Source organism: Nelumbo nucifera, chromosome 4 (assembly GCF_055504915.1).
Source record: "Nelumbo nucifera cultivar China Antique chromosome 4, China Antique-T2T, whole genome shotgun sequence".
NCBI classification, from domain to species: domain Eukaryota; kingdom Viridiplantae; phylum Streptophyta; class Magnoliopsida; order Proteales; family Nelumbonaceae; genus Nelumbo; species Nelumbo nucifera.
In genome coordinates this window covers 52,040,178-52,065,550 of record NC_142652.1, presented here as the reverse complement: position 1 = coordinate 52,065,550, position 25,373 = coordinate 52,040,178, and the positions used below count along the sequence as shown (strand labels likewise).

General features: G+C 46.7%; 48 non-coding genes and 6 pseudogenes across 48 annotated transcripts; all 54 read left to right on the top strand.

Moving 5' to 3' along the window:
* The first annotated feature begins 332 nt into the window (after window positions 1-332).
* LOC148796418 (5S ribosomal RNA) lies at window positions 333-451 on the top strand. The gene has a single exon (XR_016070746.1). It is a non-coding gene; the product is annotated as a 5S ribosomal RNA (ribosomal RNA).
* A 353-nt stretch (window positions 452-804) lies between these two features.
* Window positions 805-923, top strand: LOC148796417 (5S ribosomal RNA). The gene has a single exon (XR_016071451.1). It is a non-coding gene; the product is annotated as a 5S ribosomal RNA (ribosomal RNA).
* A 354-nt stretch (window positions 924-1,277) lies between these two features.
* LOC148796416 (5S ribosomal RNA) lies at window positions 1,278-1,396 on the top strand. The gene has a single exon (XR_016073252.1). It is a non-coding gene; the product is annotated as a 5S ribosomal RNA (ribosomal RNA).
* Window positions 1,397-1,751: 355 nt separating this feature from the next.
* LOC148796415 (5S ribosomal RNA) lies at window positions 1,752-1,870 on the top strand. The gene has a single exon (XR_016072451.1). It is a non-coding gene; the product is annotated as a 5S ribosomal RNA (ribosomal RNA).
* A 354-nt stretch (window positions 1,871-2,224) lies between these two features.
* LOC148796414 (5S ribosomal RNA) lies at window positions 2,225-2,343 on the top strand (annotated as a pseudogene).
* Window positions 2,344-2,699: 356 nt separating this feature from the next.
* Window positions 2,700-2,818, top strand: LOC148796413 (5S ribosomal RNA). The gene has a single exon (XR_016072036.1). It is a non-coding gene; the product is annotated as a 5S ribosomal RNA (ribosomal RNA).
* Window positions 2,819-3,172: 354 nt separating this feature from the next.
* LOC148796412 (5S ribosomal RNA) lies at window positions 3,173-3,291 on the top strand. The gene has a single exon (XR_016073098.1). It is a non-coding gene; the product is annotated as a 5S ribosomal RNA (ribosomal RNA).
* Window positions 3,292-3,645: 354 nt separating this feature from the next.
* On the top strand, window positions 3,646-3,764 carry LOC148796411 (5S ribosomal RNA). Its single transcript, XR_016073953.1, has one exon. It is a non-coding gene; the product is annotated as a 5S ribosomal RNA (ribosomal RNA).
* A 355-nt stretch (window positions 3,765-4,119) lies between these two features.
* Window positions 4,120-4,238, top strand: LOC148796410 (5S ribosomal RNA). Its single transcript, XR_016073251.1, has one exon. It is a non-coding gene; the product is annotated as a 5S ribosomal RNA (ribosomal RNA).
* Window positions 4,239-4,578: 340 nt separating this feature from the next.
* LOC148796409 (5S ribosomal RNA) lies at window positions 4,579-4,697 on the top strand. Its single transcript, XR_016073250.1, has one exon. It is a non-coding gene; the product is annotated as a 5S ribosomal RNA (ribosomal RNA).
* Window positions 4,698-4,997: 300 nt separating this feature from the next.
* On the top strand, window positions 4,998-5,116 carry LOC148796408 (5S ribosomal RNA). The gene has a single exon (XR_016075091.1). It is a non-coding gene; the product is annotated as a 5S ribosomal RNA (ribosomal RNA).
* Window positions 5,117-5,469: 353 nt separating this feature from the next.
* LOC148796407 (5S ribosomal RNA) lies at window positions 5,470-5,588 on the top strand. Its single transcript, XR_016073087.1, has one exon. It is a non-coding gene; the product is annotated as a 5S ribosomal RNA (ribosomal RNA).
* Window positions 5,589-5,943: 355 nt separating this feature from the next.
* LOC148796406 (5S ribosomal RNA) lies at window positions 5,944-6,062 on the top strand. The gene has a single exon (XR_016073952.1). It is a non-coding gene; the product is annotated as a 5S ribosomal RNA (ribosomal RNA).
* Window positions 6,063-6,417: 355 nt separating this feature from the next.
* LOC148796405 (5S ribosomal RNA) lies at window positions 6,418-6,536 on the top strand. The gene has a single exon (XR_016073076.1). It is a non-coding gene; the product is annotated as a 5S ribosomal RNA (ribosomal RNA).
* A 354-nt stretch (window positions 6,537-6,890) lies between these two features.
* On the top strand, window positions 6,891-7,008 carry LOC148796404 (5S ribosomal RNA; annotated as a pseudogene).
* A 355-nt stretch (window positions 7,009-7,363) lies between these two features.
* Window positions 7,364-7,482, top strand: LOC148796403 (5S ribosomal RNA). The gene has a single exon (XR_016072287.1). It is a non-coding gene; the product is annotated as a 5S ribosomal RNA (ribosomal RNA).
* A 356-nt stretch (window positions 7,483-7,838) lies between these two features.
* LOC148796402 (5S ribosomal RNA) lies at window positions 7,839-7,957 on the top strand. Its single transcript, XR_016072034.1, has one exon. It is a non-coding gene; the product is annotated as a 5S ribosomal RNA (ribosomal RNA).
* A 354-nt stretch (window positions 7,958-8,311) lies between these two features.
* On the top strand, window positions 8,312-8,430 carry LOC148796401 (5S ribosomal RNA). Its single transcript, XR_016073065.1, has one exon. It is a non-coding gene; the product is annotated as a 5S ribosomal RNA (ribosomal RNA).
* Window positions 8,431-8,784: 354 nt separating this feature from the next.
* LOC148796400 (5S ribosomal RNA) lies at window positions 8,785-8,903 on the top strand. Its single transcript, XR_016073951.1, has one exon. It is a non-coding gene; the product is annotated as a 5S ribosomal RNA (ribosomal RNA).
* A 355-nt stretch (window positions 8,904-9,258) lies between these two features.
* LOC148796399 (5S ribosomal RNA) lies at window positions 9,259-9,377 on the top strand. Its single transcript, XR_016075090.1, has one exon. It is a non-coding gene; the product is annotated as a 5S ribosomal RNA (ribosomal RNA).
* Window positions 9,378-9,731: 354 nt separating this feature from the next.
* Window positions 9,732-9,850, top strand: LOC148796398 (5S ribosomal RNA). The gene has a single exon (XR_016073949.1). It is a non-coding gene; the product is annotated as a 5S ribosomal RNA (ribosomal RNA).
* Window positions 9,851-10,204: 354 nt separating this feature from the next.
* On the top strand, window positions 10,205-10,323 carry LOC148796397 (5S ribosomal RNA; annotated as a pseudogene).
* Window positions 10,324-10,679: 356 nt separating this feature from the next.
* LOC148796396 (5S ribosomal RNA) lies at window positions 10,680-10,798 on the top strand. The gene has a single exon (XR_016072303.1). It is a non-coding gene; the product is annotated as a 5S ribosomal RNA (ribosomal RNA).
* Window positions 10,799-11,151: 353 nt separating this feature from the next.
* Window positions 11,152-11,270, top strand: LOC148796395 (5S ribosomal RNA). The gene has a single exon (XR_016071769.1). It is a non-coding gene; the product is annotated as a 5S ribosomal RNA (ribosomal RNA).
* A 354-nt stretch (window positions 11,271-11,624) lies between these two features.
* LOC148796394 (5S ribosomal RNA) lies at window positions 11,625-11,743 on the top strand. The gene has a single exon (XR_016075675.1). It is a non-coding gene; the product is annotated as a 5S ribosomal RNA (ribosomal RNA).
* Window positions 11,744-12,098: 355 nt separating this feature from the next.
* Window positions 12,099-12,217, top strand: LOC148796393 (5S ribosomal RNA). Its single transcript, XR_016070745.1, has one exon. It is a non-coding gene; the product is annotated as a 5S ribosomal RNA (ribosomal RNA).
* A 353-nt stretch (window positions 12,218-12,570) lies between these two features.
* Window positions 12,571-12,689, top strand: LOC148796392 (5S ribosomal RNA). Its single transcript, XR_016072197.1, has one exon. It is a non-coding gene; the product is annotated as a 5S ribosomal RNA (ribosomal RNA).
* Window positions 12,690-13,043: 354 nt separating this feature from the next.
* LOC148796391 (5S ribosomal RNA) lies at window positions 13,044-13,162 on the top strand. Its single transcript, XR_016073249.1, has one exon. It is a non-coding gene; the product is annotated as a 5S ribosomal RNA (ribosomal RNA).
* A 355-nt stretch (window positions 13,163-13,517) lies between these two features.
* LOC148796390 (5S ribosomal RNA) lies at window positions 13,518-13,636 on the top strand. Its single transcript, XR_016072449.1, has one exon. It is a non-coding gene; the product is annotated as a 5S ribosomal RNA (ribosomal RNA).
* Window positions 13,637-13,990: 354 nt separating this feature from the next.
* On the top strand, window positions 13,991-14,109 carry LOC148796389 (5S ribosomal RNA; annotated as a pseudogene).
* Window positions 14,110-14,465: 356 nt separating this feature from the next.
* LOC148796388 (5S ribosomal RNA) lies at window positions 14,466-14,584 on the top strand. Its single transcript, XR_016072033.1, has one exon. It is a non-coding gene; the product is annotated as a 5S ribosomal RNA (ribosomal RNA).
* Window positions 14,585-14,938: 354 nt separating this feature from the next.
* On the top strand, window positions 14,939-15,057 carry LOC148796387 (5S ribosomal RNA). The gene has a single exon (XR_016073053.1). It is a non-coding gene; the product is annotated as a 5S ribosomal RNA (ribosomal RNA).
* Window positions 15,058-15,411: 354 nt separating this feature from the next.
* LOC148796386 (5S ribosomal RNA) lies at window positions 15,412-15,530 on the top strand. Its single transcript, XR_016073948.1, has one exon. It is a non-coding gene; the product is annotated as a 5S ribosomal RNA (ribosomal RNA).
* A 355-nt stretch (window positions 15,531-15,885) lies between these two features.
* Window positions 15,886-16,004, top strand: LOC148796385 (5S ribosomal RNA). The gene has a single exon (XR_016073248.1). It is a non-coding gene; the product is annotated as a 5S ribosomal RNA (ribosomal RNA).
* Window positions 16,005-16,344: 340 nt separating this feature from the next.
* Window positions 16,345-16,463, top strand: LOC148796384 (5S ribosomal RNA). The gene has a single exon (XR_016073247.1). It is a non-coding gene; the product is annotated as a 5S ribosomal RNA (ribosomal RNA).
* Window positions 16,464-16,763: 300 nt separating this feature from the next.
* Window positions 16,764-16,882, top strand: LOC148796383 (5S ribosomal RNA). The gene has a single exon (XR_016075089.1). It is a non-coding gene; the product is annotated as a 5S ribosomal RNA (ribosomal RNA).
* Window positions 16,883-17,235: 353 nt separating this feature from the next.
* LOC148796382 (5S ribosomal RNA) lies at window positions 17,236-17,354 on the top strand. The gene has a single exon (XR_016073042.1). It is a non-coding gene; the product is annotated as a 5S ribosomal RNA (ribosomal RNA).
* Window positions 17,355-17,709: 355 nt separating this feature from the next.
* LOC148796381 (5S ribosomal RNA) lies at window positions 17,710-17,828 on the top strand. Its single transcript, XR_016073947.1, has one exon. It is a non-coding gene; the product is annotated as a 5S ribosomal RNA (ribosomal RNA).
* A 355-nt stretch (window positions 17,829-18,183) lies between these two features.
* Window positions 18,184-18,302, top strand: LOC148796380 (5S ribosomal RNA). The gene has a single exon (XR_016073031.1). It is a non-coding gene; the product is annotated as a 5S ribosomal RNA (ribosomal RNA).
* A 354-nt stretch (window positions 18,303-18,656) lies between these two features.
* Window positions 18,657-18,774, top strand: LOC148796379 (5S ribosomal RNA; annotated as a pseudogene).
* Window positions 18,775-19,129: 355 nt separating this feature from the next.
* On the top strand, window positions 19,130-19,248 carry LOC148796378 (5S ribosomal RNA). The gene has a single exon (XR_016074433.1). It is a non-coding gene; the product is annotated as a 5S ribosomal RNA (ribosomal RNA).
* A 356-nt stretch (window positions 19,249-19,604) lies between these two features.
* On the top strand, window positions 19,605-19,723 carry LOC148796377 (5S ribosomal RNA). The gene has a single exon (XR_016072032.1). It is a non-coding gene; the product is annotated as a 5S ribosomal RNA (ribosomal RNA).
* Window positions 19,724-20,077: 354 nt separating this feature from the next.
* On the top strand, window positions 20,078-20,196 carry LOC148796376 (5S ribosomal RNA). Its single transcript, XR_016073020.1, has one exon. It is a non-coding gene; the product is annotated as a 5S ribosomal RNA (ribosomal RNA).
* A 354-nt stretch (window positions 20,197-20,550) lies between these two features.
* On the top strand, window positions 20,551-20,669 carry LOC148796375 (5S ribosomal RNA). Its single transcript, XR_016074799.1, has one exon. It is a non-coding gene; the product is annotated as a 5S ribosomal RNA (ribosomal RNA).
* A 300-nt stretch (window positions 20,670-20,969) lies between these two features.
* LOC148796374 (5S ribosomal RNA) lies at window positions 20,970-21,088 on the top strand. Its single transcript, XR_016075088.1, has one exon. It is a non-coding gene; the product is annotated as a 5S ribosomal RNA (ribosomal RNA).
* Window positions 21,089-21,441: 353 nt separating this feature from the next.
* On the top strand, window positions 21,442-21,560 carry LOC148796373 (5S ribosomal RNA). The gene has a single exon (XR_016073009.1). It is a non-coding gene; the product is annotated as a 5S ribosomal RNA (ribosomal RNA).
* Window positions 21,561-21,915: 355 nt separating this feature from the next.
* LOC148796372 (5S ribosomal RNA) lies at window positions 21,916-22,034 on the top strand. Its single transcript, XR_016073946.1, has one exon. It is a non-coding gene; the product is annotated as a 5S ribosomal RNA (ribosomal RNA).
* Window positions 22,035-22,389: 355 nt separating this feature from the next.
* Window positions 22,390-22,508, top strand: LOC148796371 (5S ribosomal RNA). The gene has a single exon (XR_016072997.1). It is a non-coding gene; the product is annotated as a 5S ribosomal RNA (ribosomal RNA).
* Window positions 22,509-22,862: 354 nt separating this feature from the next.
* On the top strand, window positions 22,863-22,980 carry LOC148796370 (5S ribosomal RNA; annotated as a pseudogene).
* Window positions 22,981-23,335: 355 nt separating this feature from the next.
* On the top strand, window positions 23,336-23,454 carry LOC148796369 (5S ribosomal RNA). The gene has a single exon (XR_016068782.1). It is a non-coding gene; the product is annotated as a 5S ribosomal RNA (ribosomal RNA).
* A 356-nt stretch (window positions 23,455-23,810) lies between these two features.
* LOC148796368 (5S ribosomal RNA) lies at window positions 23,811-23,929 on the top strand. Its single transcript, XR_016072031.1, has one exon. It is a non-coding gene; the product is annotated as a 5S ribosomal RNA (ribosomal RNA).
* Window positions 23,930-24,283: 354 nt separating this feature from the next.
* Window positions 24,284-24,402, top strand: LOC148796367 (5S ribosomal RNA). Its single transcript, XR_016072986.1, has one exon. It is a non-coding gene; the product is annotated as a 5S ribosomal RNA (ribosomal RNA).
* Window positions 24,403-24,756: 354 nt separating this feature from the next.
* LOC148796366 (5S ribosomal RNA) lies at window positions 24,757-24,875 on the top strand. The gene has a single exon (XR_016073945.1). It is a non-coding gene; the product is annotated as a 5S ribosomal RNA (ribosomal RNA).
* A 355-nt stretch (window positions 24,876-25,230) lies between these two features.
* Window positions 25,231-25,349, top strand: LOC148796365 (5S ribosomal RNA). The gene has a single exon (XR_016070712.1). It is a non-coding gene; the product is annotated as a 5S ribosomal RNA (ribosomal RNA).
* The last annotated feature ends 24 nt before the right edge of the window (window positions 25,350-25,373 follow it).

Genomic DNA, 25,373 nt, shown 5'->3' with positions numbered 1-25,373 from the left:
ATATCGTATTTGCAAATTCCATTTGTCGTTTCGGCGAGACAAACGCAAACAACGCGCCGGATACTCGGACCATTTGCGGCACGATTGTCATTACTGAATGGGAACCGTGAAAAAACCGGGCTTTTGGCATTCGTCGTGCATTGTGGGCCCCGCGATAGTATTGCATCTATCCGGGGGTGCGGCAGATCTAAAAAGCAAACACTCTGCTCACGTAGGAGCTTGTGCACGGTTACCAAGGGAGGAAGGCTGCATACACAGTTTTTTCAAGTCTAAAACAATTAATGGAGGGGAGCAAGATAGTGCATAAAGATCTAAGCGAGCATGAATTAAACGGGTGCGATCATACCAGCACTAATGCACCGAATCCCATCAGAACTCTGAAGTTAAGCGTGCTTGGGCGAGAGTAGTACTAGGATGGGTGACCTCCTAGGAAGTCCTCGTGTTGCTCCCCAATTTTATTAATATTTTATTTTGATTTGTATTTGCAAATTCCATTTGTTGTTTCTGGGAGATACTGGAAACAATGCGTCGGATACTCGGATCATTTGCGGCACGATCGTCATTACTGAATGGCCACGATGCAAGAACCGGGCTTTCGGCATTCGTCATGCATTGTGGGCCCCGCGATAGTATTGCATCTATCCGGAGGTGCGGCAGATCTGAAAAGCAAACACTCCGCTCACGTAGGAGCTTGTGCACGGTTACCAAGGGAAGAAGGCTGCATACACATTTTTTTCAAATCTAAAACAATTAATGGAAGGGAGCAAGATAGGTCATAAAGATCTAAGCGAGCATGAATTAAACGGGTGCGATCATACCAGCACTAATGCACCGGATCCCATCAGAACTCCGAAGTTAAGCGTGCTTGGGCGAGAGTAGTACTAGGAAGGGTGACCTCCTGGGAAGTCCTCGTGTTGCACCCCAATTTTATTAATATTTTATTTTGATTTGTATTTGCAAATTCCATTTGTTGTTTCTGGCAGACAACTGGAAACAATGCGTCGGATACTCGGACCATTTGCGGCACGATCGTCATTACTGAATGGCAACGATGCAAGAACCGGGCTTTCGGCATTCGTCATGCATTGGGGGCCCCGCGATAGTATTGCATCTATCCGGGGGTGCGGCAGATCTGAAATGCAAACACTCTGCTCACGTAGGAGCTTGTGCACGGTTACCAAGGGAGGAAGGCTGCATACACAATTTTTTCAAATCTAAAACAATTAATGGAGGGGAGCAAGATAGTGCATAAAGATCTAAGCGAGCATGAATTAAACGGGTGCGATCATACCAGCACTAATGCACCGGATCCCATCAGAACTCCGAAGTTAAGTGTGCTTGGGCGAGCGTAGTACTAGGATGGGTGACCTCCTGTGAAGTCCTCGTGTTGCACCCCAATTTTATTAATATTTTATTTCGATATCGTATTTGCAAATTCCATTTGTCGTTTCGGCGAGACAAACGCAAACAACGCGCCGGATACTCGGACCATTTGCGGCACAATCGTCATTACTGAATGAGAACCGTGCAAAAACCGGGCTTTTGGCATTCGTCGTGCATTGTGGGCCCCGCGATAGTATTGCATCTATCTGGGGGTGCGACAGATCTGAAAAGCAAACACTCTGCTCACGTAGGAGCTTGTGCACGGTTACCAAGGGAGGAAGGCTGCATACACAGTTTTTTCAAGTCTAAAACAATTAATGGAGGGGAGCAAGATAGTGCACAAAGATCTAAGCGAGCATGAATTAAACGGGTGCGATCATACCAGCACTAATGCACCGGATCTCATCAGAACTCCGAAGTTAAGCGTGCTTGGGCGAGAGTAGTACTAGGAAGGGTGACCTCCTGGGAAGTCCTCGTGTTGCACCCCAATTTTATTAATATTTTATTTTGATTTGTATTTGCAAATTCCATTTGTTGTTTCTGGGAGACAACTGGAAACAATGCGTCGGATACTCGGACCATTTGCGGCACGATCGTCATTACTGAATGGCAACGATGCAAGAACCGGGCTTTCGGCATTCGTCGTGCATTGTGGGCCCCGCGATAGTATTGCATCTATCCGGAGGTGCGGCAGATCTGAAAAGCAAACACTCCGCTCACGTAGGAGCTTGTGCACGGTTACCAAGGGAGGAAGGCTGCATATACATTTTTTTCAAATCTAAAACAATTAATGGAAGGGAGCAAGATAGTTCATAAAGATCTAAGCGAGCATGAATTAAACTTGTGCGATCATACCAGCACAAATGCACCGGATCCCATCAGAACTCCGAAGTTCAGTGTGCTTGGGCGAGAGTAGTATTAGGATGGGTGACCTCCTGGGAAGTCCTAGTGTTTCACCCCAATTTTATTAATATTTTATTTCGATATCGTATTTGCAAATTCCATTTGTCGTTTCGGCGAGACAAACGCAAACAACGCGCCGGATACTCGGACCATTTGCGGCACGATTGTCATTACTGAATGGGAACCGTGAAAAAACCGGGCTTTTGGCATTCGTCGTGCATTGTGGGCCCCGCGATAGTATTGCATCTATCCGGGGGTGCGGCAGATCTAAAAAGCAAACACTCTGCTCACGTAAGAGCTTGTGCACGGTTACCAAGGGAGGAAGGCTGCATACACAGTTTTTTTCAAGTCTAAAACAATTAATGGAGGGGAGCAAGATAGTGCATAAAGATCTAAGCGAGCATGAATTAAACGGGTGCGATCATACCAGCACTAATGCACCGGATCCCATCAGAACTCTGAAGTTAAGCGTGCTTGGGCGAGAGTAGTACTAGGATGGGCGACCTCCTGGGAAGTCCTCGTGTTGCACCCCAATTTTATTAATATTTTATTTTGATTTGTATTTGCAAATTCCATTTGTTGTTTCTGGGAGACAACTGGAAACAATGCGTCGGATACTCGGACCATTTGCGGCACGATCGTCATTACTGAATGGCAACGATGCAAAAACCGGGCTTTCGGCATTCGTCATGCATTGTGGGCCCCGCGATAGTATTGCATCTATCCGGGGGTGCGGCAGATCTGAAATACAAACACTCTGCTCACGTAGGAGCTTGTGCACGGTTACCAAGGGAGGAAGGCTGCATACACAGTTTTTTCAAATCTAAAACAATTAATGGAGGGGAGCAAGATAGTGCATAAAGATCTAAGCGAGCATGAATTAAACGGGTGCGATCATACCAGCACTAATGCACCGGATCCCATCAGAACTCCGAAGTTAAGCGTGCTTGGGCGAGAGTAGTACTAGGATGGGTGACCTCCTGGGAAGTCCTCGTGTTGCACCCCAATTTTATTAATATTTTATTTTGATTTGTATTTGCAAATTCCATTTGTTGTTTCTGGGAGACAACTGGAAACAATGCGTCGGATACTCGGACCATTTGCGGCACGATCGTCATTACTGAATGGCAACGATGCAAGAACCGGGCTTTCGGCATTCGTCATGCATTGTGGGCCCCGCGATAGTATTGCATCTATCCGGGGGTGCGGCAGATCTGAAATGCAAACACTCTGCTCACGTAGGAACTTGTGCACGGTTACCAAGGGAGGAAGGCTGCATACACAGTTTTTTCAAATCTTAAACAATTAATGGAGGGGAGCAAGATAGTGCATAAAGATCTAAGCGAGCATGAATTAAACGGGTGCGATCATACCAGCACTAATGCACCGGATCCCATCAGAACTCCGAAGTTAAGTGTGCATGGGCGGGAGTAGTCCTAGGATGGGTGACCTCCTGGGAAGTCCTCGTGTTGCACCCCAATTTTATTAATATTTTATTTCGATATCGAATTTGCAAACTCCATTTGTCGTTTCGGCGAGACAAACGCAAACAACGCGCCGGATACTCGGACGATTTGCGGCACAATTGTCATTACTGAATGAGAACCGTGCAAAAACCGGGCTTTTGGCATTCGTCGTGCATTGTGGGCCCCGCGATAGTATTGCATCTATCCGGGGGTGCGACAGATCTGAAAAGCAAACACTCTGCTCACATAGGAGCTTGTGCACGGTTACCAAGGGAGGAATGCTGCATACACAGTTTTTTCAAATCTAAAACAATTAATGGAGGGGAGCAAGATAGTGCATAAAGATCTAAGCGAGCATGAATTAAACGGGTGCGATCATACCAGCACTAATGCACCGGATCCCATCAGAACTCCGAAGTTAAGTGTGCTTGGGCGAGCGTAGTACTAGGATGGGTGACCTCCTGTGAAGTCCTCGTGTTGCACCCCAATTTTATTAATATTTTATTTCGATATCGTATTGGCAAATTCCATTTGTCGTTTCGGCGAGACAAACGCAAACAACGCGCCGGATACTCGGACCATTTGCGGCACAATCGTCATTACTGAATGAGAACCGTGCAAAAACCGGGCTTTTGGCATTCGTCGTGCATTGTGGGCCCCGCGATAGTATTGCATCTATCCGGGGGTGCGGCAGATCTGAAAAGCAAACACTCTGCTCACGTAGGAGCTTGTGCACGGTTACCAAGGGAGGAAGGCTGCATACACAGTTTTTTCAAATCTAGAACAATTAATGGAGGGGAGCAAGATAGTGCATAAAGATCTAAACGGGTGCGATCATACCAGCACTAATGCACCGGATCCCATCAGAACTCCGAAGTTAAGTGTGCTTGGGCGAGCGTAGTACTAGGATGGGTGACCTCCTGTGAAGTCCTCGTGTTGCACCCCAATTTTATTAATATTTTATTTCGATATCGTATTTGCAAATTCCATTTGTCGTTTCGGCGAGACAAACGCAAACAACGCGCCGGATACTCGGACCATTTGCGGCACGATTGTCATTACTGAATGGGAACCGTGAAAAAACCGGGCTTTTGGCATTCGTCGTGCATTGTGGGCCCCGCGATAGTATTGCATCTATCCAGTTACCAAGGGAGGAAGGCTGCATACACAGTTTTTTCAAGTCTAAAACAATTAATGGAGGGGAGCAAGATAGTGCATAAAGATCTAAGCGAGCATGAATTAAACGGGTGCGATCATACCAGCACTAATGCACCGAATCCCATCAGAACTCTGAAGTTAAGCGTGCTTGGGCGAGAGTAGTACTAGGATGGGTGACCTCCTGGGAAGTCCTCGTGTTGCACCCCAATTTTATTAATATTTTATTTTGATTTGTATTTGCAAATTCCATTTGTTGTTTCTGGGAGATACTGGAAACAATGCGTCGGATACTCGGATCATTTGCGGCACGATCGTCATTACTGAATGGCCACGATGCAAGAACCGGGCTTTCGGCATTCGTCATGCATTGTGGGCCCCGCGATAGTATTGCATCTATCCGGAGGTGCGGCAGATCTGAAAAGCAAACACTCCGCTCACGTAGGAGCTTGTGCACGGTTACCAAGGGAAGAAGGCTGCATGCACATTTTTTTCAAATCTAAAACAATTAATGGAAGGGAGCAAGATAGGTCATAAAGATCTAAGCGAGCATGAATTAAACGGGTGCGATCATACCAGCACTAATGCACCGGATCCCATCAGAACTCCGAAGTTAAGCGTGCTTGGGCGAGAGTAGTACTAGGATGGGTGACCTCCTGGGAAGTCCTCGTGTTGCACCCCAATTTTAATAATATTTTATTTTGATTTGTATTTGCAAATTCCATTTGTTGTTTCTGGGAGACAACTGGAAACAATGCGTCGGGTACTCGGACCATTTGCGGCACGATCGTCATTACTGAATGGCAACGATGCAAGAACCGGGCTTTCGGCATTCGTCATGCATTGTGGGCCCCGCGATAGTATTGCATCTATCCGGGGGTGCGGCAGATCTGAAATGCAAACACTCTGCTCACGTAGGAGCTTGTGCACGGTTACCAAGGGAGGAAGGCTGCATACACAGTTTTTTTCAAATCTAAAACAATTAATGGAGGGGAGCAAGATAGTGCATAACGATCTAAGCGAGCATGAATTAAACGGGTGCGATCATACCAGCACTAATGCACCGGATCCCATCAGAACTCCGAAGTTAAGTGTGCATGGGCGGGAGTAGTCCTAGGATGGGTGACCTCCTGGGAAGTCCTCGTGTTGCACCCCAATTTTATTAATATTTTATTTCGATATCGTATTTGCAAATTCCATTTGTCGTTTCGGCGAGACAAACGCAAACAACGCGCCGGATACTCGGACCATTTGCGGCACGATTGTCATTACTGAATGGGAACCGTGAAAAAACCGGGCTTTTGGCATTCGTCGTGCATTGTGGGCCCCGCGATAGTATTGCATCTATCCGGGGGTGCGGCAGATCTAAAAAGCAAACACTCTGCTCACGTAAGAGCTTGTGCACGGTTACCAAGGGAGGAAGGCTGCATACACAGTTTTTTCAAGTCTAAAACAATTAATGGAGGGGAGCAAGATAGTGCATAAAGATCTAAGCGAGCATGAACTAAACGGGTGCGATCATACCAGCACTAATGCACCGGATCCCATCAGAACTCCGAAGTTAAGCGTGCTTGGGCGAGAGTAGTACTAGGATGGGTGACCTCCTGGGAAGTCCTCGTGTTGCACCCCAATTTTATTAATATTTTATTTTGATTTGTATTTGCAAATTCCATTTGTTGTTTCTGGGAGACAACTGGAAACAATGCGTCGGATACTCGGACCATTTGCGGCACGATCGTCATTACTGAATGGCAACGATGCAAGAACCGGGCTTTCGGCATTCGTCATGCATTGTGGGCCCCGCGATAGTATTGCATCTATCCGGGGGTGCGGCAGATCTGAAATACAAACACTCTGCTCACGTAGGAGCTTGTGCACGGTTACCAAGGGAGGAAGGCTGCATACACAGTTTTTTCAAATCTAAAACAATTAATGGAGGGGAGCAAGATAGTGCATAAAGATCTAAGCGAGCATGAATTAAACGGGTGCTATCATACCAGCACTAATGCACCGGATCTCATCAGAACTCCGAAGTTAAGTGTGTTGGGCGAGAGTAGTATTAGGATGGGTGACCTCCTGGGAAGTCCTTGTGTTTCACCCCAATTTTATAAATATTTTATTTCGATATCGTATTTGCAAATTCCATTTGTCGTGTCGACGAGACAAACTCAAACAACGCGCCGGATACTCGGACCATTTGCGGCACGATCGTCATTACTGAATGGGAACCGTGCAAAAACCGGGCTTTTGGCATTCGTCGTGCATTGTGGGCCCCGCGATAGTATTGCATCTATCCGGGGGTGCGGCAGATCTGAAAAGCAAACACTCTGCTCACGTAGGAGCTTGTGCACGGTTACCAAGGGAGGAAGGCTGCATACACAGTTTTTTCAAGTCTAAAACAATTAATGGAGGGGAGCAAGATAGTGCATAAAGATCTAAGCGAGCATGAATTAAACGGGTGCGATCATACCAGCACAAATGCACCGGATCCCATCAGAACTCCGAAGTTAAGTGTGCATGGGCGGGAGTAGTCCTAGGATGGGTGACCTCCTGGGAAGTCCTCGTGTTGCACCCCAATTTTATTAATATTTTATTTCGATATCGTATTTGCAAATTCCATTTGTCGTTTCGGCGAGACAAACGCAAACAACGCGCCGGATACTCGGACCATTTGCGGCACGATTGTCATTACTGAATGGGAACCGTGAAAAAACCGGGCTTTTGGCATTCGTCGTGCATTGTGGGCCCCGCGATAGTATTGCATCTATCCGGGGGTGCGGCAGATCTAAAAAGCAAACACTCTGCTCACGTAAGAGCTTGTGCACGGTTACCAAGGGAGGAAGGCTGCATACACAGTTTTTTTCAAGTCTAAAACAATTAATGGAGGGGAGCAAGATAGTGCATAAAGATCTAAGCGAGCATGAATTAAACGGGTGCGATCATACCAGCACTAATGCACCGGATCCCATCAGAACTCTGAAGTTAAGCGTGCTTGGGCGAGAGTAGTACTAGGATGGGCGACCTCCTGGGAAGTCCTCGTGTTGCACCCCAATTTTATTAACATTTTATTTTGATTTGTATTTGCAAATTCCATTTGTTGTTTCTGGGAGACAACTGGAAACAATGCGTCGGATACTCGGACCATTTGCGGCACGATCGTCATTACTGAATGGCAACGATGCAAGAACCGGGCTTTCGGCATTCGTCATGCATTGTGGGCCCCGCGATAGTATTGCATCTATCCGGGGGTGCGGCAGATCTGAAATACAAACACTCTGCTCACGTAGGAGCTTGTGCACGGTTACCAAGGGAGGAAGGCTGCATACACAGTTTTTTCAAATCTAAAACAATTAATGGAGGGGAGCAAGATAGTGCATAAAGATCTAAGCGAGCATGAATTAAACGGGTGCGATCATACCAGCACTAATGCACCGGATCCCATCAGAACTCCGAAGTTAAGCGTGCTTGGGCGAGAGTAGTACTAGGATGGGTGACCTCCTGGGAAGTCCTCGTGTTGCACCCCAATTTTATTAATATTTTATTTTGATTTGTATTTGCAAATTCCATTTGTTGTTTCTGGGAGACAACTGGAAACAATGCGTCGGATACTCGGACCATTTGCGGCACGATCGTCATTACTGAATGGCAACGATGCAAGAACCGGGCTTTTGGCATTCGTCGTGCATTGTGGGCCCCGCGATAGTATTGCATCTATCCGGGGGTGCGGCAGATCTGAAAAGCAAACACTCTGCTCACGTAGGAGCTTGTGCACGGTTACCAAGGGAGGAAGGCTGCATACACAGTTTTTTCAAGTCTAAAACAATTAATGGAGGGGAGCAAGATAGTGCATAAAGATCTAAGCGAGCATGAATTAAACGGGTGCGATCATACCAGCACTAATGCACCGGATCCCATCAGAACTCCGAAGTTAAGTGTGCATGGGCGGGAGTAGTCCTAGGATGGGTGACCTCCTGGGAAGTCCTCGTGTTGCACCCCAATTTTATTAATATTTTATTTCGATATCGTATTTGCAAATTCCATTTGTCGTTTCGGCGAGACAAACGCAAACAACGCGCCGGATACTCGGACCATTTGCGGCACGATTGTCATTACTGAATGGGAACCGTGAAAAAACCGGGCTTTTGGCATTCGTCGTGCATTGTGGGCCCCGCGATAGTATTGCATCTATCCGGGGGTGCGGCAGATCTAAAAAGCAAACACTCTGCTCACGTAGGAGCTTGTGCACGGTTACCAAGGGAGGAAGGCTGCATACACAGTTTTTTCAAGTCTAAAACAATTAATGGAGGGGAGCAAGATAGTGCATAAAGATCTAAGCGAGCATGAATTAAACGGGTGCGATCATACCAGCACTAATGCACCGAATCCCATCAGAACTCTGAAGTTAAGCGTGCTTGGGCGAGAGTAGTACTAGGATGGGTGACCTCCTGGGAAGTCCTCGTGTTGCACCCCAATTTTATTAATATTTTATTTTGATTTGTATTTGCAAATTCCATTTGTTGTTTCTGGGAGATACTGGAAACAATGCGTCGGATACTCGGATCATTTGCGGCACGATCGTCATTACTGAATGGCCACGATGCAAGAACCGGGCTTTCGGCATTCGTCATGCATTGTGGGCCCCGCGATAGTATTGCATCTATCCGGGGGTGCGGCAGATCTGAAATGCAAACACTCTGCTCACGTAGGAGCTTGTGCACGGTTACCAAGGGAGGAAGGCTGCATACACAGTTTTTTTCAAATCTAAAACAATTAATGGAGGGGAGCAAGATAGTGCATAACGATCTAAGCGAGCATGAATTAAACGGGTGCGATCATACCAGCACTAATGCACCGGATCCCATCAGAACTCCGAAGTTAAGTGTGCATGGGCGGGAGTAGTCCTAGGATGGGTGACCTCCTGGGAAGTCCTCGTGTTGCACCCCAATTTTATTAATATTTTATTTTGATTTGTATTTGCAAATTCCATTTGTTGTTTCTGGGAGACAACTGGAAACAATGCGTCGGATACTCGGACCATTTGCGGCACGATCGTCATTACTGAATGGCAACGATGCAAGAACCGGGCTTTCGGCATTCGTCGTGCATTGTGGGCCCCGCGATAGTATTGCATCTATCCGGAGGTGCGGCAGATCTGAAAAGCAAACACTCCGCTCACGTAGGAGCTTGTGCACGGTTACCAAGGGAGGAAGGCTGCATACACATTTTTTTCAAATCTAAAACAATTAATGGAAGGGAGCAAGATAGTTCATAAAGATCTAAGCGAGCATGAATTAAACTTGTGCGATCATACCAGAACAAATGCACCGGATCCCATCAGAACTCCGAAGTTAAGTGTGCTTGGGCGAGAGTAGTATTAGGATGGGTGACCTCCTGGGAAGTCCTAGTGTTTCACCCCAATTTTATTAATATTTTATTTCGATATCGTATTTGCAAATTCCATTTGTCGTTTCGGCGAGACAAACGCAAACAACGCGCCGGATACTCGGACCATTTGCGGCACGATTGTCATTACTGAATGGGAACCGTGAAAAAACCGGGCTTTTGGCATTCGTCGTGCATTGTGGGCCCCGCGATAGTATTGCATCTATCCGGGGGTGCGGCAGATCTAAAAAGCAAACACTCTGCTCACGTAAGAGCTTGTGCACGGTTACCAAGGGAGGAAGGCTGCATACACAGTTTTTTTCAAGTCTAAAACAATTAATGGAGGGGAGCAAGATAGTGCATAAAGATCTAAGCGAGCATGAATTAAACGGTTGCGATCATACCAGCACTAATGCACCGGATCCCATCAGAACTCCGAAGTTAAGCGTGCTTGGGCGAGAGTAGTACTAGGATGGGCGACCTCCTGGGAAGTCCTCGTGTTGCACCCCAATTTTATTAATATTTTATTTTGATTTGTATTTGCAAATTCCATTTGTTGTTTCTGGGAGACAACTGGAAACAATGCGTCGGATACTCGGACCATTTGCGGCACGATCGTCATTACTGAATGGCAACGATGCAAGAACCGGGCTTTCGGCATTCGTCATGCATTGTGGCCCCGCGATAGTATTGCATCTATCCGGGGGTGCGGCAGATCTGAAATACAAACACTCTGCTCACGTAGGAGCTTGTGCACGGTTACCAAGGGAGGAAGGCTGCATACACAGTTTTTTCAAATCTAAAACAATTAATGGAGGGGAGCAAGATAGTGCATAAAGATCTAAGCGAGCATGAATTAAACGGGTGCGATCAAACCAGCACTAATGCACCGGATCCCATCAGAACTCCGAAGTTAAGCGTGCTTGGGCGAGAGTAGTACTAGGATGGGTGACCTCCTGGGAAGTCCTCGTGTTGCACCCCAATTTTATTAATATTTTATTTTGATTTGTATTTGCAAATTCCATTTGTTGTTTCTGGGAGACAACTGGAAACAATGCGTCGGATACTCGGACCATTTGCGGCACGATCGTCATTACTGAATGGCAACGATGCAAGAACCGGGCTTTCGGCATTCGTCATGCATTGTGGGCCCCGCGATAGTATTGCATCTATCCGGGGGTGCGGCAGATCTGAAATGCAAACACTCTGCTCACGTAGGAACTTGTGCACGGTTACCAAGGGAGGAAGGCTGCATACACAGTTTTTTCAAATCTTAAACAATTAATGGAGGGGAGCAAGATAGTGCATAAAGATCTAAGCGAGCATGAATTAAACGGGTGCGATCATACCAGCACTAATGCACCGGATCCCATCAGAACTCTGAAGTTAAGTGTGCATGGGCGGGAGTAGTCCTAGGATGGGTGACCTCCTGGGAAGTCCTCGTGTTGCACCCCAATTTTATTAATATTTTATTGCGATATCGTATTTGCAAATTCCATTTGTCGTTTCGGCGAGACAAACGCAAACAACGCGCCGGATACTCGGACCATTTGCGGCACGATTGTCATTACTGAATGGGAACCGTGAAAAAACCGGGCTTTTGGCATTCGTCGTGCATTGTGGGCCCCGCGATAGTATTGCATCTATCCGGGGGTGCGGCAGATCTAAAAAGCAAACACTCTGCTCACGTAGGAGCTTGTGCACGGTTACCAAGGGAGGAAGGCTGCATACACAGTTTTTTCAAGTCTAAAACAATTAATGGAGGGGAGCAAGATAGTGCATAAAGATCTAAGCGAGCATGAATTAAACGGGTGCGATCATACCAGCACTAATGCACCGAATCCCATCAGAACTCTGAAGTTAAGCGTGCTTGGGCGAGAGTAGTACTAGGATGGGTGACCTCCTAGGAAGTCCTCGTGTTGCTCCCCAATTTTATTAATATTTTATTTTGATTTGTATTTGCAAATTCCATTTGTTGTTTCTGGGAGATACTGGAAACAATGCGTCGGATACTCGGATCATTTGCGGCACGATCGTCATTACTGAATGGCCACGATGCAAGAACCGGGCTTTCGGCATTCGTCATGCATTGTGGGCCCCGCGATAGTATTGCATCTATCCGGAGGTGCGGCAGATCTGAAAAGCAAACACTCCGCTCACGTAGGAGCTTGTGCACGGTTACCAAGGGAAGAAGGCTGCATACACATTTTTTTCAAATCTAAAACAATTAATGGAAGGGAGCAAGATAGGTCATAAAGATCTAAGCGAGCATGAATTAAACGGGTGCGATCATACCAGCACTAATGCACCGGATCCCATCAGAACTCCGAAGTTAAGCGTGCTTGGGCGAGAGTAGTACTAGAAAGGGTGACCTCCTGGGAAGTCCTCGTGTTGCACCCCAATTTTATTAATATTTTATTTTGATTTGTATTTGCAAATTCCATTTGTTGTTTCTGGGAGACAACTGGAAACAATGCGTCGGATACTCGGACCATTTGCGGCACGATCGTCATTACTGAATGGCAACGATGCAAGAACCGGGCTTTCGGCATTCGTCATGCATTGTGGGCCCCGCGATAGTATTGCATCTATCCGGGGGTGCGGCAGATCTGAAATGCAAACACTCTGCTCACGTAGGAGCTTGTGCACGGTTACCAAGGGAGGAAGGCTGCATACACAATTTTTTCAAATCTAAAACAATTAATGGAGGGGAGCAAGATAGTGCATAAAGATCTAAGCGAGCATGAATTAAACGGGTGCGATCATACCAGCACTAATGCACCGGATCCCATCAGAACTCCGAAGTTAAGTGTGCTTGGGCGAGCGTAGTACTAGGATGGGTGACCTCCTGTGAAGTCCTCGTGTTGCACCCCAATTTTATTAATATTTTATTTCGATATCGTATTTGCAAATTCCATTTGTCGTTTCGGCGAGACAAACGCAAACAACGCGCCGGATACTCGGACCATTTGCGGCACAATCGTCATTACTGAATGAGAACCGTGCAAAAACCGGGCTTTTGGCATTCGTCGTGCATTGTGGGCCCCGCGATAGTATTGCATCTATCCGGGGGTGCGACAGATCTGAAAAGCAAACACTCTGCTCACGTAGGAGCTTGTGCACGGTTACCAAGGGAGGAAGGCTGCATACACAGTTTTTTCAAGTCTAAAACAATTAATGGAGGGGAGCAAGATAGTGCACAAAGATCTAAGCGAGCATGAATTAAACGGGTGCGATCATACCAGCACTAATGCACCGGATCTCATCAGAACTCCGAAGTTAAGCGTGCTTGGGCGAGAGTAGTACTAGGAAGGGTGACCTCCTGGGAAGTCCTCGTGTTGCACCCCAATTTTATTAATATTTTATTTTGATTTGTATTTGCAAATTCCATTTGTTGTTTCTGGGAGACAACTGGAAACAATGCGTCGGATACTCGGACCATTTGCGGCACGATCGTCATTACTGAATGGCAACGATGCAAGAACCGGGCTTTCGGCATTCGTCGTGCATTGTGGGCCCCGCGATAGTATTGCATCTATCCGGAGGTGCGGCAGATCTGAAAAGCAAACACTCCGCTCACGTAGGAGCTTGTGCACGGTTACCAAGGGAGGAAGGCTGCATATACATTTTTTTCAAATCTAAAACAATTAATGGAAGGGAGCAAGATAGTTCATAAAGATCTAAGCGAGCATGAATTAAACTTGTGCGATCATACCAGCACAAATGCACCGGATCCCATCAGAACTCCGAAGTTCAGTGTGCTTGGGCGAGAGTAGTATTAGGATGGGTGACCTCCTGGGAAGTCCTAGTGTTTCACCCCAATTTTATTAATATTTTATTTCGATATCGTATTTGCAAATTCCATTTGTCGTTTCGGCGAGACAAACGCAAACAACGCGCCGGATACTCGGACCATTTGCGGCACGATTGTCATTACTGAATGGGAACCGTGAAAAAACCGGGCTTTTGGCATTCGTCGTGCATTGTGGGCCCCGCGATAGTATTGCATCTATCCGGGGGTGCGGCAGATCTAAAAAGCAAACACTCTGCTCACGTAAGAGCTTGTGCACGGTTACCAAGGGAGGAAGGCTGCATACACAGTTTTTTTCAAGTCTAAAACAATTAATGGAGGGGAGCAAGATAGTGCATAAAGATCTAAGCGAGCATGAATTAAACGGGTGCGATCATACCAGCACTAATGCACCGGATCCCATCAGAACTCTGAAGTTAAGCGTGCTTGGGCGAGAGTAGTACTAGGATGGGCGACCTCCTGGGAAGTCCTCGTGTTGCACCCCAATTTTATTAATATTTTATTTTGATTTGTATTTGCAAATTCCATTTGTTGTTTCTGGGAGACAACTGGAAACAATGCGTCGGATACTCGGACCATTTGCGGCACGATCGTCATTACTGAATGGCAACGATGCAAAAACCGGGCTTTCGGCATTCGTCATGCATTGTGGGCCCCGCGATAGTATTGCATCTATCCGGGGGTGCGGCAGATCTGAAATACAAACACTCTGCTCACGTAGGAGCTTGTGCACGGTTACCAAGGGAGGAAGGCTGCATACACAGTTTTTTCAAATCTAAAACAATTAATGGAGGGGAGCAAGATAGTGCATAAAGATCTAAGCGAGCATGAATTAAACGGGTGCGATCATACCAGCACTAATGCACCGGATCCCATCAGAACTCCGAAGTTAAGCGTGCTTGGGCGAGAGTAGTACTAGGATGGGTGACCTCCTGGGAAGTCCTCGTGTTGCACCCCAATTTTATTAATATTTTATTTTGATTTGTATTTGCAAATTCCATTTGTTGTTTCTGGGAGACAACTGGAAACAATGCGTCGGATACTCGGACCATTTGCGGCACGATCGTCATTACTGAATGGCAACGATGCAAGAACCGGGCTTTCGGCATTCGTCATGCATTGTGGGCCCCGCGATAGTATTGCATCTATCCGGGGGTGCGGCAGATCTGAAATGCAAACACTCTGCTCACGTAGGAACTTGTGCACGGTTACCAAGGGAGGAAGGCTGCATACACAGTTTTTTCAAATCTTAAACAATTAATGGAGGGGAGCAAGATAGTGCATAAAGATCTAAGCGAGCATGAATTAAACGGGTGCGATCATACCAGCACTAATGCACCGGATCCCATCAGAACTCCGAAGTTAAGTGTGCATGGGCGGGAGTAGTCCTAGGATGGGTGACCTCCTGGGAAGTCCTCGTGTTGCACCCCAATTTTATTAATATTTTATTTCGATATCGAATTTGCAAACTCCATTTGTCGTTTCGGCGAGACAAACGCAAACAACGCGCCGGATACTCGGACGATTTGCGGCACAATTGTCATTACTGAATGAGAACCGTGCAAAAACCGGGCTTTTGGCATTCGTCGTGCATTGTGGGCCCCGCGATAGTATTGCATCTATCCGGGGGTGCGACAGATCTGAAAAGCAAACACTCTGCTCACATAGGAGCTTGTGCACGGTTAGCAAGGGAGGAATGCTGCATACACAGTTTTTTCAAATCTAAAACAATTAATGGAGGGGAGCAAGATAGTGCATAAAGATCTAAGCGAGCATGAATTAAACGGGTGCGATCATACCAGCACTAATGCACCGGATCCCATCAGAACTCCGAAGTTAAGTGTGCTTGGGCGAGCGTAGTACTAGGATGGGTGACCTCCTGTGAAGTCCTCGTGTTGCACCCCAATTTTATTAATATTTTATTTCGATATCGTATTGGCAAATTCCATTTGTCGTTTCGGCGAGACAAACGCAAACAACGCGCCGGATACTCGGACCATTTGCGGCACAATCGTCATTACTGAATGAGAACCGTGCAAAAACCGGGCTTTTGGCATTCGTCGTGCATTGTGGGCCCCGCGATAGTATTGCATCTATCCGGGGGTGCGGCAGATCTGAAAAGCAAACACTCTGCTCACGTAGGAGCTTGTGCACGGTTACCAAGGGAGGAAGGCTGCATACACAGTTTTTTCAAATCTAGAACAATTAATGGAGGGGAGCAAGATAGTGCATAAAGATCTAAACGGGTGCGATCATACCAGCACTAATGCACCGGATCCCATCAGAACTCCGAAGTTAAGTGTGCTTGGGCGAGCGTAGTACTAGGATGGGTGACCTCCTGTGAAGTCCTCGTGTTGCACCCCAATTTTATTAATATTTTATTTCGATATCGTATTTGCAAATTCCATTTGTCGTTTCGGCGAGACAAACGCAAACAACGCGCCGGATACTCGGACCATTTGCGGCACGATTGTCATTACTGAATGGGAACCGTGAAAAAACCGGGCTTTTGGCATTCGTCGTGCATTGTGGGCCCCGCGATAGTATTGCATCTATCCAGTTACCAAGGGAGGAAGGCTGCATACACAGTTTTTTCAAGTCTAAAACAATTAATGGAGGGGAGCAAGATAGTGCATAAAGATCTAAGCGAGCATGAATTAAACGGGTGCGATCATACCAGCACTAATGCACCGAATCCCATCAGAACTCTGAAGTTAAGCGTGCTTGGGCGAGAGTAGTACTAGGATGGGTGACCTCCTGGGAAGTCCTCGTGTTGCACCCCAATTTTATTAATATTTTATTTTGATTTGTATTTGCAAATTCCATTTGTTGTTTCTGGGAGATACTGGAAACAATGCGTCGGATACTCGGATCATTTGCGGCACGATCGTCATTACTGAATGGCCACGATGCAAGAACCGGGCTTTCGGCATTCGTCATGCATTGTGGGCCCCGCGATAGTATTGCATCTATCCGGAGGTGCGGCAGATCTGAAAAGCAAACACTCCGCTCACGTAGGAGCTTGTGCACGGTTACCAAGGGAAGAAGGCTGCATACACATTTTTTTCAAATCTAAAACAATTAATGGAAGGGAGCAAGATAGGTCATAAAGATCTAAGCGAGCATGAATTAAACGGGTGCGATCATACCAGCACTAATGCACCGGATCCCATCAGAACTCCGAAGTTAAGCGTGCTTGGGCGAGAGTAGTACTAGGATGGGTGACCTCCTGGGAAGTCCTCGTGTTGCACCCCAATTTTAATAATATTTTATTTTGATTTGTATTTGCAAATTCCATTTGTTGTTTCTGGGAGACAACTGGAAACAATGCGTCGGGTACTCGGACCATTTGCGGCACGATCGTCATTACTGAATGGCAACGATGCAAGAACCGGGCTTTCGGCATTCGTCATGCATTGTGGGCCCCGCGATAGTATTGCATCTATCCGGGGGTGCGGCAGATCTGAAATGCAAACACTCTGCTCACGTAGGAGCTTGTGCACGGTTACCAAGGGAGGAAGGCTGCATACACAGTTTTTTTCAAATCTAAAACAATTAATGGAGGGGAGCAAGATAGTGCATAACGATCTAAGCGAGCATGAATTAAACGGGTGCGATCATACCAGCACTAATGCACCGGATCCCATCAGAACTCCGAAGTTAAGTGTGCATGGGCGGGAGTAGTCCTAGGATGGGTGACCTCCTGGGAAGTCCTCGTGTTGCACCCCAATTTTATTAATATTTTATTTCGATATCGTATTTGCAAATTCCATTTGTCGTTTCGGCGAGACAAACGCAAACAACGCGCCGGATACTCGGACCATTTGCGGCACGATTGTCATTACTGAATGGGAACCGTGAAAAAACCGGGCTTTTGGCATTCGTCGTGCATTGTGGGCCCCGCGATAGTATTGCATCTATCCGGGGGTGCGGCAGATCTAAAAAGCAAACACTCTGCTCACGTAAGAGCTTGTGCACGGTTACCAAGGGAGGAAGGCTGCATACACAGTTTTTTCAAGTCTAAAACAATTAATGGAGGGGAGCAAGATAGTGCATAAAGATCTAAGCGAGCATGAACTAAACGGGTGCGATCATACCAGCACTAATGCACCGGATCCCATCAGAACTCCGAAGTTAAGCGTGCTTGGGCGAGAGTAGTACTAGGATGGGTGACCTCCTGGGAAGTCCTCGTGTTGCACCCCAATTTTATTAATATTTTATTTTGATTTGTATTTGCAAATTCCATTTGTTGTTTCTGGGAGACAACTGGAAACAATGCGTCGGATACTCGGACCATTTGCGGCACGATCGTCATTACTGAATGGCAACGATGCAAGAACCGGGCTTTCGGCATTCGTCATGCATTGTGGGCCCCGCGATAGTATTGCATCTATCCGGGGGTGCGGCAGATCTGAAATACAAACACTCTGCTCACGTAGGAGCTTGTGCACGGTTACCAAGGGAGGAAGGCTGCATACACAGTTTTTTCAAATCTAAAACAATTAATGGAGGGGAGCAAGATAGTGCATAAAGATCTAAGCGAGCATGAATTAAACGGGTGCTATCATACCAGCACTAATGCACCGGATCTCATCAGAACTCCGAAGTTAAGTGTGTTGGGCGAGAGTAGTATTAGGATGGGTGACCTCCTGGGAAGTCCTTGTGTTTCACCCCAATTTTATTAATATTTTATTTCGATATCGTATTTGCAAATTCCATTTGTCGTGTCGACGAGACAAACTCAAACAACGCGCCGGATACTCGGACCATTTGCGGCACGATCGTCATTACTGAATGGGAACCGTGCAAAAACCGGGCTTTTGGCATTCGTCGTGCATTGTGGGCCCCGCGATAGTATTGCATCTATCCGGGGGTGCGGCAGATCTGAAAAGCAAACACTCTGCTCACGTAGGAGCTTGTGCACGGTTACCAAGGGAGGAAGGCTGCATACACAGTTTTTTCAAGTCTAAAACAATTAATGGAGGGGAGCAAGATAGTGCATAAAGATCTAAGCGAGCATGAATTAAACGGGTGCGATCATACCAGCACAAATGCACTGGATCCCATCAGAACTCCGAAGTTAAGTGTGCATGGGCGGGAGTAGTCCTAGGATGGGTGACCTCCTGGGAAGTCCTCGTGTTGCACCCCAATTTTATTAATATTTTATTTCGATATCGTATTTGCAAATTCCATTTGTCGTTTCGGCGAGACAAACGCAAACAACGCGCCGGATACTCGGACCATTTGCGGCACGATTGTCATTACTGAATGGGAACCGTGAAAAAACCGGGCTTTTGGCATTCGTCGTGCATTGTGGGCCCCGCGATAGTATTGCATCTATCCGGGGGTGCGGCAGATCTAAAAAGCAAACACTCTGCTCACGTAAGAGCTTGTGCACGGTTACCAAGGGAGGAAGGCTGCATACACAGTTTTTTTCAAGTCTAAAACAATTAATGGAGGGGAGCAAGATAGTGCATAAAGATCTAAGCGAGCATGAATTAAACGGGTGCGATCATACCAGCACTAATGCACCGGATCCCATCAGAACTCTGAAGTTAAGCGTGCTTGGGCGAGAGTAGTACTAGGATGGGCGACCTCCTGGGAAGTCCTCGTGTTGCACCCCAATTTTATTAACATTTTATTTTGATTTGTATTTGCAAATTCCATTTGTTGTTTCTGGGAGACAACTGGAAACAATGCGTCGGATACTCGGACCATTTGCGGCACGATCGTCATTACTGAATGGCAACGATGCAAGAACCGGGCTTTCGGCATTCGTCATGCATTGTGGGCCCCGCGATAGTATTGCATCTATCCGGGGGTGCGGCAGATCTGAAATACAAACACTCTGCTCACGTAGGAGCTTGTGCACGGTTACCAAGGGAGGAAGGCTGCATACACAGTTTTTTCAAATCTAAAACAATTAATTGAGGGGAGCAAGATAGTGCATAAAGATCTAAGCGAGCATGAATTAAACGGGTGCGATCATACCAGCACTAATGCACCGGATCCCATCAGAACTCCGAAGTTAAGCGTGCTTGGGCGAGAGTAGTACTAGGATGGGTGACCTCCTGGGAAGTCCTCGTGTTGCACCCCAATTTTATTAATATTTTATTTTGATTTGTATTTGCAAATTCCATTTGTTGTTTCTGGGAGACAACTGGAAACAATGCGTCGGATACTCGGACCATTTGCGGCACGATCGTCATTACTGAATGGCAACGATGCAAGAACCGGGCTTTTGGCATTCGTCGTGCATTGTGGGCCCCGCGATAGTATTGCATCTATCCGGGGGTGCGGCAGATCTGAAAAGCAAACACTCTGCTCACGTAGGAGCTTGTGCACGGTTACCAAGGGAGGAAGGCTGCATACACAGTTTTTTCAAGTCTAAAACAATTAATGGAGGGGAGCAAGATAGTGCATAAAGATCTAAGCGAGCATGAATTAAACGGGTGCGATCATACCAGCACTAATGCACCGGATCCCATCAGAACTCCGAAGTTAAGTGTGCGTGGGCGGGAGTAGTCCTAGGATGGGTGACCTCCTGGGAAGTCCTCGTGTTGCACCCCAATTTTATTAATATTTTATTTCGATATCGTATTTGCAAATTCCATTTGTCGTTTCGGCGAGACAAACGCAAACAACGCGCCGGATACTCGGACCATTTGCGGCACGATTGTCATTACTGAATGGGAACCGTGAAAAAACCGGGCTTTTGGCATTCGTCGTGCATTGTGGGCCCCGCGATAGTATTGCATCTATCCAGTTACCAAGGGAGGAAGGCTGCATACACAGTTTTTTCAAGTCTAAAACAATTAATGGAGGGGAGCAAGATAGTGCATAAAGATCTAAGCGAGCATGAATTAAACGGGTGCGATCATACCAGCACTAATGCACCGAATCCCATCAGAACTCTGAAGTTAAGCGTGCTTGGGCGAGAGTAGTACTAGGATGGGTGACCTCCTGGGAAGTCCTCGTGTTGCACCCCAATTTTATTAATATTTTATTTTGATTTGTATTTGCAAATTCCATTTGTTGTTTCTGGGAGATACTGGAAACAATGCGTCGGATACTCGGATCATTTGCGGCACGATCGTCATTACTGAATGGCCACGATGCAAGAACCGGGCTTTCGGCATTCGTCATGCATTGTGGGCCCCGCGATAGTATTGCATCTATCCGGAGGTGCGGCAGATCTGAAAAGCAAACACTCCGCTCACGTAGGAGCTTGTGCACGGTTACCAAGGGAAGAAGGCTGCATACACATTTTTTTCAAATCTAAAACAATTAATGGAAGGGAGCAAGATAGGTCATAAAGATCTAAGCGAGCATGAATTAAACGGGTGCGATCATACCAGCACTAATGCACCGGATCCCATCAGAACTCCGAAGTTAAGCGTGCTTGGGCGAGAGTAGTACTAGGATGGGTGACCTCCTGGGAAGTCCTCGTGTTGCACCCCAATTTTAATAATATTTTATTTTGATTTGTATTTGCAAATTCCATTTGTTGTTTCTGGGAGACAACTGGAAACAATGCGTCGGGTACTCGGACCATTTGCGGCACGATCGTCATTACTGAATGGCAACGATGCAAGAACCGGGCTTTCGGCATTCGTCATGCATTGTGGGCCCCGCGATAGTATTGCATCTATCCGGGGGTGCGGCAGATCTGAAATGCAAACACTCTGCTCACGTAGGAGCTTGTGCACGGTTACCAAGGGAGGAAGGCTGCATACACAGTTTTTTTCAAATCTAAAACAATTAATGGAGGGGAGCAAGATAGTGCATAACGATCTAAGCGAGCATGAATTAAACGGGTGCGATCATACCAGCACTAATGCACCGGATCCCATCAGAACTCCGAAGTTAAGTGTGCATGGGCGGGAGTAGTCCTAGGATGGGTGACCTCCTGGGAAGTCCTCGTGTTGCACCCCAATTTTATTAATATTTTATTTCGATATCGTATTTGCAAATTCCATTTGTCGTTTCGGCGAGACAAACGCAAACAACGCGCCGGATACTCGGACCATTTGCGGCACGATTGTCATTACTGAATGGGAACCGTGAAAAAACCGGGCTTTTGGCATTCGTCGTGCATTGTGGGCCCCGCGATAGTATTGCATCTATCCGGGGGTGCGGCAGATCTAAAAAGCAAACACTCTGCTCACGTAAGAGCTTGTGCACGGTTACCAAGGGAGGAAGGCTGCATACACAGTTTTTTCAAGTCTAAAACAATTAATGGAGGGGAGCAAGATAGTGCATAAAGATCTAAGCGAGCATGAACTAAACGGGTGCGATCATACCAGCACTAATGCACCGGATCCCATCAGAACTCCGAAGTTAAGCGTGCTTGGGCGAGAGTAGTACTAGGATGGGTGACCTCCTGGGAAGTCCTCGTGTTGCACCCCAATTTTATTAATATTTTATTTTGATTTGTATTTGCAAATTCCATTTGTTGTTTCTGGGAGACAACTGGAAACAATGCGTCGGATACTCGGACCATTTGCGGCACGATCGTCATTACTGAATGGCAACGATGCAAGAACCGGGCTTTCGGCATTCGTCATGCATTGTGGGCCCCGCGATAGTATTGCATCTATCCGGGGGTGCGGCAGATCTGAAATACAAACACTCTGCTCACGTAGGAGCTTGTGCACGGTTACCAAGGGAGGAAGGCTGCATACACAGTTTTTTCAAATCTAAAACAATTAATGGAGGGGAGCAAGATAGTGCATAAAGATCTAAGCGAGCATGAATTAAACGGGTGCTATCATACCAGCACTAATGCACCGGATCTCATCAGAACTCCGAAGTTAAGTGTGTTGGGCGAGAGTAGTATTAGGATGGGTGACCTCCTGGGAAGTCCTTGTGTTTCACCCCAATTTTATTAATATTTTATTTCGATATCGTATTTGCAAATTCCATTTGTCGTGTCGACGAGACAAACTCAAACAACGCGCCGGATACTCGGACCATTTGCGGCACGATCGTCATTACTGAATGGGAACCGTGCAAAAACCGGGCTTTTGGCATTCGTCGTGCATTGTGGGCCCCGCGATAGTATTGCATCTATCCGGGGGTGCGGCAGATCTGAAAAGCAAACACTCTGCTCACGTAGGAGCTTGTGCACGGTTACCAAGGGAGGAAGGCTGCATACACAGTTTTTTCAAGTCTAAAACAATTAATGGAGGGGAGCAAGATAGTGCATAAAGATCTAAGCGAGCATGAATTAAACGGGTGCGATCATACCAGCACAAATGCACCGGATCCCATCAGAACTCCGAAGTTAAGTGTGCATGGGAGGGAGTAGTCCTAGGATGGGTGACCTCCTGGGAAGTCCTCGTGTTGCACCCCAATTTTATTAATATTTTATTTCGATATCGTATTTGCAAATTCCATTTGTCGTTTCGGCGAGACAAACGCAAACAACGCGCCAGATACTCGGACCATTTGCGGCACGATTGTCATTACTGAATGGGAACCGTGAAAAAACCGGGCTTTTGGCATTCGTCGTGCATTGTGGGCCCCGCGATAGTATTGCATCTATCCGGGGGTGCGGCAGATCTAAAAAGCAAACACTCTGCTCACGTAAGAGCTTGTGCACGGTTACCAAGGGAGGAAGGCTGCATACACAGTTTTTTTCAAGTCTAAAACAATTAATGGAGGGGAGCAAGATAGTGCATAAAGATCTAAGCGAGCATGAATTAAACGGGTGCGATCATACCAGCACTAATGCACCGGATCCCATCAGAACTCTGAAGTTAAGCGTGCTTGGGCGAGAGTAGTACTAGGATGGGCGACCTCCTGGGAAGTCCTCGTGTTGCACCCCAATTTTATTAACATTTTATTTTGATTTGTATTTGCAAATTCCATTTGTTGTTTCTGGGAGACAACTGGAAACAATGCGTCGGATACTCGGACCATTTGCGGCACGATCGTCATTACTGAATGGCAACGATGCAAGAACCGGGCTTTCGGCATTCGTCATGCATTGTGGGCCCCGCGATAGTATTGCATCTATCCGGGGGTGCGGCAGATCTGAAATACAAACACTCTGCTCACGTAGGAGCTTGTGCACGGTTACCAAGGGAGGAAGGCTGCATACACAGTTTTTTCAAATCTAAAACAATTAATGGAGGGGAGCAAGATAGTGCATAAAGATCTAAGCGAGCATGAATTAAACGGGTGCGATCATACCAGCACTAATGCACCGGATCCCATCAGAACTCCGAAGTTAAGCGTGCTTGGGCGAGAGTAGTACTAGGATGGGTGACCTCCTGGGAAGTCCTCGTGTTGCACCCCAATTTTATTAATATTTTATTTTGATTTGTATTTGCAAATTCCATTTGTTGTTTCTGGGAGACAACTGGAAACAATGCGTCGGATACTCGGACCATTTGCGGCACGATCGTCATTACTGAATGGCAACGATGCAAGAACCGGGCTTTTGGCATTCGTCGTGCATTGTGGGCCCCGCGATAGTATTGCATCTATCCGGGGGTGCGGCAGATCTGAAAAGCAAACACTCTGCTCACGTAGGAGCTTGTGCACGGTTACCAAGGGAGGAAGGCTGCATACACAGTTTTTTCAAGTCTAAAACAATTAATGGAGGGGAGCAAGATAGTGCATAAAGATCTAAGCGAGCATGAATTAAACGGGTGCGATCATACCAGCACTAATGCACCGGATCCCATCAGAACTCCGAAGTTAAGTGTGCATGGGCGGGAGTAGTCCTAGGATGGGTGACCTCCTGGGAAGTCCTCGTGTTGCACCCCAATTTTATTAATATTTTATTTCGATATCGTATTTGCAAATTCCATTTGTCGTTTCGGCGAGACAAACGCAAACAACGCGCCGGATACTCGGACCATTTGCGGCACGATTGTCATTACTGAATGGGAACCGTGAAAAAACCGGGCTTTTGGCATTCGTCGTGCATTGTGGGCCCCGCGATAGTATTGCATCTATCCGGGGGTGCGGCAGATCTAAAAAGCAAACACTCTGCTCACGTAGGAGCTTGTGCACGGTTACCAAGGGAGGAAGGCTGCATACACAGTTTTTTCAAGTCTAAAACAATTAATGGAGGGGAGCAAGATAGTGCATAAAGATCTAAGCGAGCATGAATTAAACGGGTGCGATCATACCAGCACTAATGCACCGAATACCATCAGAACTCTGAAGTTAAGCGTGCTTGGGCGAGAGTAGTACTAGGATGGGTGACCTCCTGGGAAGTCCTCGTGTTGCACCCCAATTTTATTAATATTTTATTTTGA